The sequence below is a fragment of the Ruditapes philippinarum genome, unplaced genomic scaffold, assembly GCF_026571515.1.
Source record: "Ruditapes philippinarum isolate M1 unplaced genomic scaffold, ASM2657151v2 ctg1134_1_1_1_1, whole genome shotgun sequence".
In the NCBI taxonomy this organism is placed as follows: domain Eukaryota; kingdom Metazoa; phylum Mollusca; class Bivalvia; order Venerida; family Veneridae; genus Ruditapes; species Ruditapes philippinarum.
The window spans coordinates 128,957-141,295 of record NW_026855810.1 but is presented as its reverse complement, the minus strand read 5'-3'; the positions used below and the strand labels follow the sequence as shown (position 1 = coordinate 141,295).

At 30.3% G+C, this 12,339-nt stretch overlaps 2 protein-coding genes across 2 annotated transcripts in view; one reads left to right on the top strand and one right to left on the bottom strand.

The window, feature by feature from the left end:
* The window catches only part of LOC132744442 (probable G-protein coupled receptor 139), a 49,995-nt gene extending 41,038 nt beyond the window's left edge, over positions 1–8,957 (bottom strand). Inside the window, exon 1 of the mRNA XM_060733154.1 lies at positions 8,406–8,957. The gene's annotated coding sequence lies outside the window, so the exon portion shown is untranslated. The remainder of the gene's footprint in view (positions 1–8,405) is intronic.
* The window catches only part of LOC132744451 (stabilin-2-like), a 299,749-nt gene that overhangs the window by 193,089 nt on the left and 94,321 nt on the right, over positions 1–12,339 (top strand). The window lies entirely within an intron of this gene.

Here is a 12,339-nt window from a genome sequence, read left to right as displayed (position 1 = left end):
CACATTATGCCTCAGAAATCCATATTTACTAAATTCTTTAGAAATGTCAAATATGTGTTTAATAATGTTTTAATAATGGATGTAAAGCATGTTAGATGTTTAACAGCAGGGGAAAGCAGCGCTGAATCTGCAGTAATAATTATGTGTCCTTAAGGTAGTAAAATTTAAACAAAGTAGTATTTTGACTTCCAAGCAAAATACAAATTTATGATAATTATACCAATTGCCAACAAAGCAAAAAGAAGCAAAGATAGTTCATCTGTATGACAAAAGAGGTTTTTATTTGGAAACTCACTGTAATAAGACATCAAAAAGTTAAAGTTTTTTTTTTAATGAAATGATGGCATTTTTAGGCATTATAAATGAGGAGCCTTTTAATAGTTCTTGCATAAGAAATCTGTGAAGTTAAAATGATATATATCAAGTATAAATCAGTACCAACTGTTGTAATGCTAGTCATGCAATAATAACTTTCTTATACTACCAGAAGAATGTGAAGTCATAGTCTGGTGGGTTGCACTTAAAAAACATGTAATGTCCAGTAAAACACACAGTTATTGCCAAATCACTTCAAGTTTTGAAAATAAAACAACAACAAAAAGACTTAGAGTCATAGTTGAATGAATTAAACAAAGCAGTGCATTTGACCTACAGCTCCTTTTGGCAAAGGGGTTTCCTTTACAGGTTTAGGCATCAGAAATGCAGCCCCTCATAATCATCGAAAGATCAGAGGCAGTTTTGAAATGAATTTGAAATACTTGAGTTTATGCATCTCTTAGCTCCAGCAGGTGAGATTGTTTTGACCCTTACTAATACTTTAAGTTCCTAACACCTGTCAGATTAGCCAAAATCATTTTTCTTTTTCAGTGCCATATGACTTAAACTGTGTTGGTGCTCTGTTAAACCTAACCAACAGACAAACAAACATTTGACCGTCTTGTCAATGTTCAAAGGGGGGTTTGGATAAGCTCAGAAAAACCCACATTTCCAAGTAACCGAAAATATCTATTGATTATGAATTCAAAATAACATAAACCTAACAGTGACGACATTGCATGACACATGTTATTTTGAAGTGCTAATGATGAGTGAATAAAGAGTTATCATCTAATGACATTAAGTAGATTATTATAGCATGATTTACTGGTATTTTATCATAAAATACTTGTCACTATAACATTTATTACCTGTAATTAGGTGACCTTAGTCTTTTAGTTACCTTGTCAAATGTCAGTTCTTGTTAAGATCACTTAAACAACAAGAAAACATCTTATATTTATTATATACACTGACTCATTTATCTATTTATTTCTTATGTAAAGTAATTATCTATTTTGTTAATGGCGGCTTTTCTTTGCAGCCTTTACTATCGTATCTGCTAAGCTTCTTCACATGAAGCAATGTCTCTTGTATTTGAGTACCTTTTTTGTTAGATTATAAGAGATTAATTAAGGAACCATGATCTTTTAAGAGGATAGTTTTCAGAATTTTTTAACAAAAGTTGCTCGCTTAAAGAATTTACCTACAAATTAAATGTCATAAGAATTTGAGCCTGTTCATTTAAAGAGGTTTTTATGGTAAAAAAACTTCACACCAACAGTAGTTAGGGATCAGTTTGAAGTATGGCTGCACAGATGAGCTTGGTCGAGCAGACGTGGGTCTGTGCAGTGGGATAGGTATACACATTCAAATTCAGCGCCACTAACACTCAAATGACCTGTAAGACTCTGTTAGTTCACAAAACTAGATTTTGGAAAAAAGATATATTGTTGTCAGACAAGAGTCCTATAAATCATGCCAGAAATGATAATAAATTATTATCTCAGAGAGATTTGTTTCTTAAAATACAACTAAGAACACACTATATAATCATACAGTTTTGAGTTTTTTCCGTACACCAGAATACGAAAGCTATGTCTCTTGAATTTTGGCTGAATAATTTCTTAGACAGAGGGGTTGTTTGGGTTTTTTTTATGTTATTTTTGTTACCAGAGTTGAAGATATTGCTAGGAAGTGCTAAATGATTGAGATGTAAAAGAAGAAAGAAATGAGCCGCGTCACGACATTACCAACATAGTGCGTTTGCGACCAGCATGGATCCAGACCAGCCTGCGCATCCGCGCAGTCTGATCAGGATCCATGCTGTTCGCTATAAGTTTCTCTACTTGTAATAGAGTTGGTAAGCGAACAGCATGGATCCTGATCAGACTGCACGGATGCGCAGGCTGGTCTGGATCCATGCTGGTCGCAAACCCACTATGCTGGTTTTGTCGTGACGCGGCTCAAATGTTTCTTAAAGGGACATCACTGAGGTTTTTTTGACATGGGGGACTAGAAATAATTTTCTGAGTTAATGTTCCATTTGATAGACTTATATATGACCCCAAATTTCAACGCTTTTTACTTCTTAGTATACTTCTTGACTATTTTTGCATATCTTTCTCTTTTAAGTTCTCCAACTCATTTATGTAAGAAATTCAAATTTTGTGTTTTAAGGCAATGTAACTGATCAGTGCTACATTTTGAAATCGACCCTATCTGTCTTTCCCCCCACCCCCCCACCTTTTGTTCCAAAAAAAAAGAAAAAAAGAAAAAGAAATGAATGGTTTTGTCCAGATTGAAAGGTAAGAGATATACCTATTTAACATGGTAGAAACAAAGTGCATATAATTATTCCAAAAAGTCCCTGCTGAACCTACCAATGATTTTTATAAGGAACCGTGCAATTGTAGTTTGAGTGATCAAAATAATAAGATATAAAACGTAAATAAGACAAAAACAATGAATACCATACATCATTGTATTTCAAGAATATTTCAAAGTTGTCAAAGGGCGTGCACTTACGATAATAATGATGTCTCAGTTAATGATACATTTTTGTCTTGTTAAATATAGTTTACAGCCTTTTACAGAAGATTTTCCGTGAGTTATTCTGTCTACAACTAATACATTCATTACTATATGTCAAAATATAATACCATGCCGTCTCAATTAATGAGATGTATGCATTTGAAAAATTTGCTTTTCTGTACAAATAATTAAAAGAGAAAACCTCATTTTATGTTTGGTTAAAAGTTTACTGCAAATAAGAAAGAAAAAAAACATAACATAATAGAATTATAATTATATACAACAAATAAGAATATTTTCCCTGTCCCTAGTAAGTGATTAAGATGTCTGCCTTTCAATCCAGAGGTTGTGGGTTTGAGCCCTACTGTGGTATTGGCTATGATTCCTCCCAACCCAATAAATTGATTGGAGATTGGGTTCACATTAGCTACATTTAGGTTAAGATTACTTACTATATTTGTTATTAAAATAATGTTTAAACTAAGACTTAAGGAGTCTTTTGGAACTTGAAAAGTGATAAGCTCTTGCTACCTGAGTATAGAGCCAGAGCAGCCTGTTTATTTGTGCAGTTGACTGACAAACTTTAAATTTTCATCTTGAATTCTCCAAAATTAATAATGGACTGTTCCTTAAATAGCATCTGGACATGTCCGTTAAAAAATTCAGTAAGTTAAGGTTCATAGAATAACAAAGCATTGCTCTAATACTGGCATTTCCTTAAATTACTGTACTATGATATTCTTTTTATGCTGTTCAAGTTTTGTGTAAAGTAATCATAACTTAATTGACAAAATAAGTCTGTTTAATGCAATATTATGTAACTCTTGCATAGCTAATGATGATGAATTTCAATATTCTGTAGTGTGGAGTTTATTGAAGGTATAATGCTGTACATGTTATATAATTACCTTAATTTGAATATTCCACTTGAGCAAAGTGCAAGTCTGTTTTGCAATGATGTCACACAGGAATGTCTGTGCTGATGAATTTGAATGTTGTACAAATAGAAGAATTTTTGTAACATTTATACGCCCATTGAATTAGCATTAATTTTATTACAAGTAACTTGTTTTGCTTTGAAATTTGAAAGATTCTAGTTGGTTAATTAATGATGTTTTAATGGAAAAATGGAAAAACCTAGCATCGGGCAGTTTAAGTATAAAACTGTCAACGCAAGTTGTCATAATCCATATAGTAGCAAACTAATATTGGAAGCACCTAATGAAGGCATTATCAAACAAGACTTGATGACATTTCTTGGAAATTGTAATCTTACATTGAAAATTAAGCAATGTTATGTTATAAGATTTTAAGAAAAATCAAATTGTTATTTTACATTGAAAACAAGGGATATTATAGGTTATGATTCTTAGAAATATTACTTAGAACATATTGTTTCATTAATTCATTGGAACAAGCAGTGTCTGTGGTAAAATTATGAGTAACCAAAAAAAAAAATAAGTAAAGAAAAATTGGTTATGTTGTATAATATGAAATAATCATGTTACATTGCAGATGTCTTGTTTGGAGATTATAATAAATATGAAGTAATCAATAATTGTTACATTGATGTTGACTTGTTTGATGGTTTTAAATAATACAAAATAATTATGTTTCATTGGTCTTCTTTGGAGATTTTAAATGATAAAAAGCAACCATTGTTTTGAATAATATGAAATAATCATGTTTCATTGATGACTTGTTTGGAGTTTTGAATAATATGAAATAATCATGTAATGCATTGATGTCTTTTTTGAAGATTTTGAAATAAAATTATCATGTTGCATTGAAAAAACAACAAGTTGAAATTATTGGATGATAAATATACTGAAGACTTTGTTTCTACTCATTGTTACATCTAAGTATTATTTACAGGATTTTCAAAGATCTGTGAGCAGTGTACACAGTTGATTTTGTTCAGAATCTTTGTCTAGATGATCATAAAGATTAAAATCTGTGATATAACTCAGTGATGTATAGTCATAAAAAGTTTTTATGCCTGTTTGCTATATATATATCTATGTAGATAAGTTGAAATGTTATGTTTTACACATAATTTCTGGCATGGTTTAATATTCTTTATACTGATATTGAAATTAAAATTTTCTCTCTTTTATATGCAATTAAATAATCACACTCTGGTTAAATTTAAGGATCTTTGAAGTTCTTTTAGTTTATTTTGATAATACAAAAATAATGATATGGTTTTTGATGGTCAAATTTGAAAAATCTTTGAACTTCTTTTAATTAATTTTAATAATAAAAGAGAATGAAACGGTTTGTGACATGCTAATGTGCTACATCTGTTTTTTCCTTAAACATTGCATGTTAATATTTGCTTAAGTCAATGCTAGAAGATGTGGAATCATTGGGGGTGGTGGTTGATCCCCTTTAAACATGCGAGTTATCAACAAAATTGTGTAACATATAGTCTGATTATCAAAACTGTAAATAATAGCATTAATATGGCAGACTTAAACGATGAAATGCTGTTTGGCATAGCAAAAAAGGAAAGGGTTGGTTTTATGTCACCAGATTTTTCAATGGTTGCAAATCCCGAAGCACCGCAGCATTAGCAAATTTTAACATGCAATGTTAAACAAAAAAAACAGTCAAATTCAAATTCTTTATTTCCCTCAGTGCATCATACATGATACCAACATGAGGTATATAAAGAGTGAATAATTGTAAAAAAAACCCAAAAAAACAGCAGTCATTGCATTATATTTCTGATATTTATACTGTTGTGTTAAGTTTTACAATTAGGTAACCAGTTCTATCAAAATATTTACAGAATATTAAAAGAATTATGACAGAAGCACTGACATAAACTGTCAAAATCTGCTCTATTTTCAGACATATTGATATGCATTTATACGGTAATTGCTTTCTTAGAGAATATAAGATTTTGCTAATATGTTTGTCGCACAGAAGTCTCGTTTATAAGTTCATTAGGCGTCAGGATAGAATTTTTCAATTTTCAGACATCTTCCATTGAAAGCAAGTTCATGTTGATATGAGCATTAAAAATGTGTTGTTTACGAGTTAGATTTTGGTGTTAACCTACTTATCATAATTATACATTGTTTTTTAAAAAAAGTCAGAATCTTGAAATATCTATTTGTGATAATTATATTTGTTTATTATAACAAATAGTTTTTTTTCTTTATTCAACTGGTATGTTGCAGTTTGTTTTGGATAACAAATGGCTAGAAAAGTAGATAATTTCGCCTTCTCAAATGGTCTTTTTATAATACACTGGAGCGTTTTTTTTCCTTTTAGAGCTAAAATAGTAATGGCTAGTGTGATAGAGGCCTCTGTGACAACAGTTTAGATGAGGGTTACTTGGTAACAGCAAGTAAATGTATGCATTCTTAAGAAATAAATTTGTTGGTTGGAGCTTTAATATATCAGTCAGTTTCATTTTAAATAGTTACAAAACCTGACTCTTAAGTTGTTGAAGTTCATTACAATACTTATAGTGACATGCTCAGTTTTTCAGTGTCGAGCTAAGATATGTTAGATGAATATTTTAAAAGATAGAAATTTCTAATGGTGATTGAACAACAATTGATAAGTATAAATGTTACGGTTAAAATATAAAAACTTCCAAAAATGTTTAAAAAAAAACTGTCCCACTTTTTTTATAACTTCAATATTTAACTAACATTTTAAAAAGACCAAGGTAACCTAAGTATAATTATTGATAAACTCGTTAGTACTGAGTGTTAGCGCATGTTAATTAATGATGTTTATGTCATGTTTATTGGAATAGATGTATAAACCTGTACTTACTGTCACCAGTGAAACATCAACTTTTATTTTATTGATAGAAGTTTATTGTTTAAAGAAAACAAAAAAAATAATGTTGCAATATATTTATTTTATTAAATATAATTGATCTATACAATAATGTACGAGCATACTTTTGAAATTTTTTAATAAAATCTGTATTTCTTTTTAGTTATAAATCCTGATATGTATTCTTTTTTATATATACAGAAAAATTTTGCTCGTATGAGTGCAGATATTGACAAGAATACATGTATAAATTAAGAGATGTATAAATTAAGGCACTCAGGCTGTCCAAAATTTAGTAGTCAAAATAAGCAAAGTTCTCTTACTCCATTATATAGTAATGTGGTATATTTTGGTGATAAAACAAGTAATTTATGTGGTATTTTCTGTATTACATTTATTATTTTAACCTTGATCGTGAATAATCATACAATTCTTAACCCTTAGTCTGCAACCATTGGTTCTACCCATACAACCACTGTGCAGATCCCTGCCAAGATCAACCGGCACATTTGTGCCTCGTCTAATCTGATAATGGTCTGCACTGTTCATTTTTCAGTAAGCATATCTAATTTATTTTTAAATTTTCCCAACAAAATTAATGCCAGTGCTGCATTGCATAGAAAGGCTAAAGTGTATTCTCTATCATACAACATAAAACCAACTTGAGGACTAACTTAATACCATTTTAATAAATGTTTCTACCTTCAGTGAAAGAGGCTATAATCAAATTCATTCTCCTAAGAAAAGTTAAGAAATACTATAACAGACCCTTTTATGCCAATGTGTTATTGCCCATCTGTATTGCTATTCAGAAATTTAGAGTCATAAATAGGGGTCATAAGTAAAGACTTTTTCTTTCAAATGCAAAATTGTCTTGACAATTTCAGACTTAGGACTTTCTATGAAACGCAGCCCTTTGTATGAAATTGCAAAATGGACAAGAGTTAGTCCATATAAGATATCAATTTTAGTGTAGAAAGCTTCAAGCTTTGGATATATTTGTTCTAAAGTTTGATTTGTTTACTCAACTGGACACAGATGCTCCTGTAAACTTGCTTTATAACATTTCTCTGTATTAGAATTAATCCAGAAAACATTACATTTACAAATTGTTGCCTGATGATACACTTGAAGAACCATGAGAAATAATCCGAGAAAATTACTCTGGTTTTAATGAAATATCAAGGGTTTTTATCGGACCACTGATTAAATAAATTGTAATTTTAAATTAAACAAAGCAGAACATTTATAAGACTTGGGTAAAAAAATGAAGCTTAATGTTAACTAGTAAATTACATTGTGTGATCCAATTTGTTCTTATTTGTTATAAAAAAAAGTCCCATATAATCCCAGGAGATTTAAAGTTTGAATAAATTCCAGAAAATATTCAATTTGAAAATAATTAAGACAATGCTAAAAAAACAAAAGATTGTAATTTGTACTGATAAACACTTGTAAACTGTCATGGAGTGAAAAAAAAAAACAACACAAAAAACATTCTTTGCACTTTTACCTTGCTGCTGATTAATACTCTATGATAAATAATTAATTATTCTAGTTTTGATAAATTAAAAGTATTGGATGTTATATGAAATAAAAAGAAAAAAAATTATCTAGCAGTAGCAGTTTAGAAGTGTAAGACTGTATGTTCTGTTAGATAATTGAAATTTAAGTCTTTCGTCGGCCACTTATAATGTTATTCATATTAAAAATGACCAACTTGAGAAGAATTCAGTGAAACAAAAAGTACTTACCTTGAACAGAATAACTTTTCCCCAAATATCCAAGAACTTGTGGTCACAAATGTAAAATATCAAAACTTATTTATCACCGAGTAAGTTTGTAAATTTATCAATACAACAATGACTTCAGAAAGTGATTGTAAGCGTCTTAATATTGAAGGGTTAACGTATGTCAATAAATCAGACGTACAATAAATTGGACAGTAATTTCTCCTTTTGTCTGTTTCTTATTGGATAATCTTTAGTCAGTATATTCCTATATCATTAAGCAATACTGTTAAGTTAACAATAAACTGCAGAAGAAGTCCAGTGCTGTAGTAACATGTTATTATTATAGCATTACATTATTGGAATAAACTTCGTTCCCTATATCTTTAACACAACATGACTGACATTTTCATAAATGAAGATGTCTTTGAGAAGAGTTTTAGAACACCATGCTTTATAACGTTCTGGTTTAGCCAATCAGAATTGGTCGCCTCCCGTGAAGCTCTGTGGTTGTAATTTAGATGAAAGTCGCTATTTTAGATTCCAGAATGTTGTAACGTACCATTAAATTGTTATAACATAAGTGTTAGGTCTGTTGGAAGAGGTAGATTTGTTAGAATTCTCTGTGAACACTGCATACCCTAATGATAAGATATTTTTTTCTCAGTCTGTTTAAGCACGATGTGTGACTAAATATTTCTAAAAATAGACTTTAAACTTCTGTGGAATATAAAATAAAAAAAAAATTCAAAAAAGCTTTTGTTATGTCAGAATATTGGATGCTTTGTTAAGTAAATTTGTTAAGACGATTACAATTCTGGCATTTATGAATTGCACAAAGAATAATGGTGCTATTTTTATTATTTTATTACAGTTCTAATTTAATAGGGGTACATGTAATATCTAAGTTTGTAACATTTTGTAGATATGCTGTTTTTAAACTTGATTAAATTTTTCTTGTGAAAATAATAGATACTTCATGCTCATTTCTTCTTCACAATCAAAAAAAATTTGGTTCATTATTCACTTCACTGTTGTATTTCTGCTAGTTATCTTTTGGGAAAAGCATGGAAGAATTTTAAAATTTAGCTTAACAACATAACATCATTGTAGCTTCTTTGTTCACTTTTGTAAAAATTATTATGTAAAATAACTTATCTGTCGAACAGACTTACAAAAAATGTTTATTTATTTATCCACTAAAATGTATTATGCTTCAAAGTTTTATGTTTAACAAAGTCAGATGATTGATTTATAAGTAAGAAATTTATTTCGTTAAAATGTATTTTTGATGAAAAACTGTATTGTTGTCTGTTGTTTTGATTACGTAATTATATAGTTAATTTTTTTCATAAATTACTGAGGATATAATGTAGATAATTGACATGGTGTTATTTTCACATAGCCCATTGAACTCTTATGGATCCAATAGTCACAAATATGAATGGCTTGCAAACTGATCCAGACACCTAGTCAGTCTGTCCATGCAATCTGACAGAACTGTATATATACTACTGGCTTGTGAATTTTAATCTGGACTAGTCCATCTTTTAATCTTTTCAAACCCATTCCTCACTTTAAAGGAAAATTTCAAAAGTAGTATGATTGACTGCATGAATAGAGAACATTGAAGACTATGATCAGATGGCAAGGCTGTTCCTGCTGATCTTCGTCTGAACTTAGGTTACATGAGTAGTATCCGGTAATGCCAAGCTAGAGTGTGACCCATACCAATGCATCAAGCCAGGGTGCCTGATACCAAGTCAGAATGTGGCTGATACCAATCCAAAGTGTGATCAGTACCAATGCACCAAGTCATATTATGACCAATACCAATGCACCGAGGCAGGAATGTAACTAACACCAAGTCAGAATGTGACCAATACAAATACACCAAGCCAGAGTGTGATTCATTGATACCAATGAACCTAACCAGAGTTAACTGATACCAACACAGAATGTGACTGATTCCAAATTTTATGTCTGTATAGTATTTTAATGCTGCCTGAGATAGAGTAATTGTGACGTAAGGATGGATTGCACAAATTTGAAATTCAATGATCTGTCTCTAAGTTTGTAGGTGACTAGTATTGTCCAGATTTCATACATACAGTATACATAAAAGTACAAGGAAACATTATAATATATTACCATAATGCACAAAAATGTATTATCCCCTGACATTTTCTTTGAATGTTACTGGCCTTAATCTATATTTCATCACCTTAAAGCAGTGACAGATTAACTTTTGTAAAGAACTTCCCTAATTCACCAGACAGTCATGTATAAAGAAAGCACTTGATTGGAATTAAAGGGACTCCGCTGAGGTGTTTTGATATGTCAAAGAACTGGAAATATCTTTTTTTGTGATTAGTGTTCCATTGCATGTAGATCTAGACCAATAACCTATGTGCAAAATTTCAGATCATTTGCTCACTCCGTTTTTCAAGAATAATTATTCAAATGGTGAAAACTGACCAAAAATTAAAAAGCGTTGTAATGCCTTTTGCTTAAAGCAGGCTAAGAATAGCAAAACAAATGTGATTTTAATTAATATCTGAATATATTGCTTAACTATCCTTTGCACATACCGTATTTCTGTTATCCCCAGCTTATCTATTTTAGAAATTTGAAATTTATGTTTTATGTTTTTGGAACTCAGTGGAGTTCCTTTAAGTGAGTTCAACTAGAAATATGAGTTAAAATACATGATATTATTTAATTTTACCCATGAAATATGGTGCTATATCAGTCAAATATATTTCATATTTTTTAAAAATAAATATGAAATATAAATATGAAAGTGGGCGGAGTCAAAACTCATATTTATTTTCAGGGACTTCTTTCGCCGTTTTGTTTGAAAAATCTGATAAATACAAAACAACTTTTTCTTGAATTTTGTTTTGAAAACTATCTAGCATGATAGAAAATGGTCTAACTAAGAAAATTAATCCGAACACCAATATCTTTAATTCAGTAATTAATGCTGTACAGACGTTTAAAGAGTTGTTAACATGACGTCACAATGTAGCGCCAAACAGCGCGTGCTTACGCATAAATTACTGCGCGCTGTACAATTGCAGTTGGTAGCAAGCAAGGGGATTCGTTACCATTTTCTTTGATAATGAAATTAAATAAAAAGGTTATTTTTTCGTTTTTCGTGAAATATGGTATATATTTTCACTCAACATGATAAAATGCCACATATTTTCACTCGCCGTACCGGCTCGTGAAAATATGTGGCATTTTATCATGTTTCGTGAAAATATATTCCATATTTCACGCAAACGAAAAAATATCCTCTTACTATAATCATAGTCACCTAAATCAATACTGTAACCTACTTAATATCAACTTACTGATATTGAAATCCCCTTATAACAAGAATGGACAGTTGCTAATTCCTAGCAAGGCAAGAAAGTTTATAATGTAGTTTAATTATTGTAACATATGAATTAATTATTTTTAAATTCTTTTATAAACCCATTAGTTACTTTACCATAAATACCAATTTCTTACAGTACCAAAGTTAATAGTGCATGGTGATATAAGGAATGAAAAGACAAATTTGCATTTTCTTGTATCAAAGACTAAAGTGTCATCTTTATCCATCAAGTTTATTGTCACATGTAACAAAGAAATCCCTTTAAACGACTGATTGTCATGAAAATCTTCCTTGTTTCAGCTGATTCTATTGTCACTTACACCAATGGTTTATAAAGATCGTGTGCATAATTCTCGTTTAGACTCCTTGTCTAATGATTGTTCTTATATATTCAGAATTTGTTGGGGTTTTTTTTGTCTGTTTTCGGCAATTATTCTTTGAAAACAAAATTTAGGACAACCTACAGTTTTTTGTGTGTGTGTGTGTGTGTGTGTGTGTGTGTGTGTGTGTGTTGATAATGAAAGACATTATTAGATTAATGCATGTTTTAATTAATTACTTTAGTAGTCAACT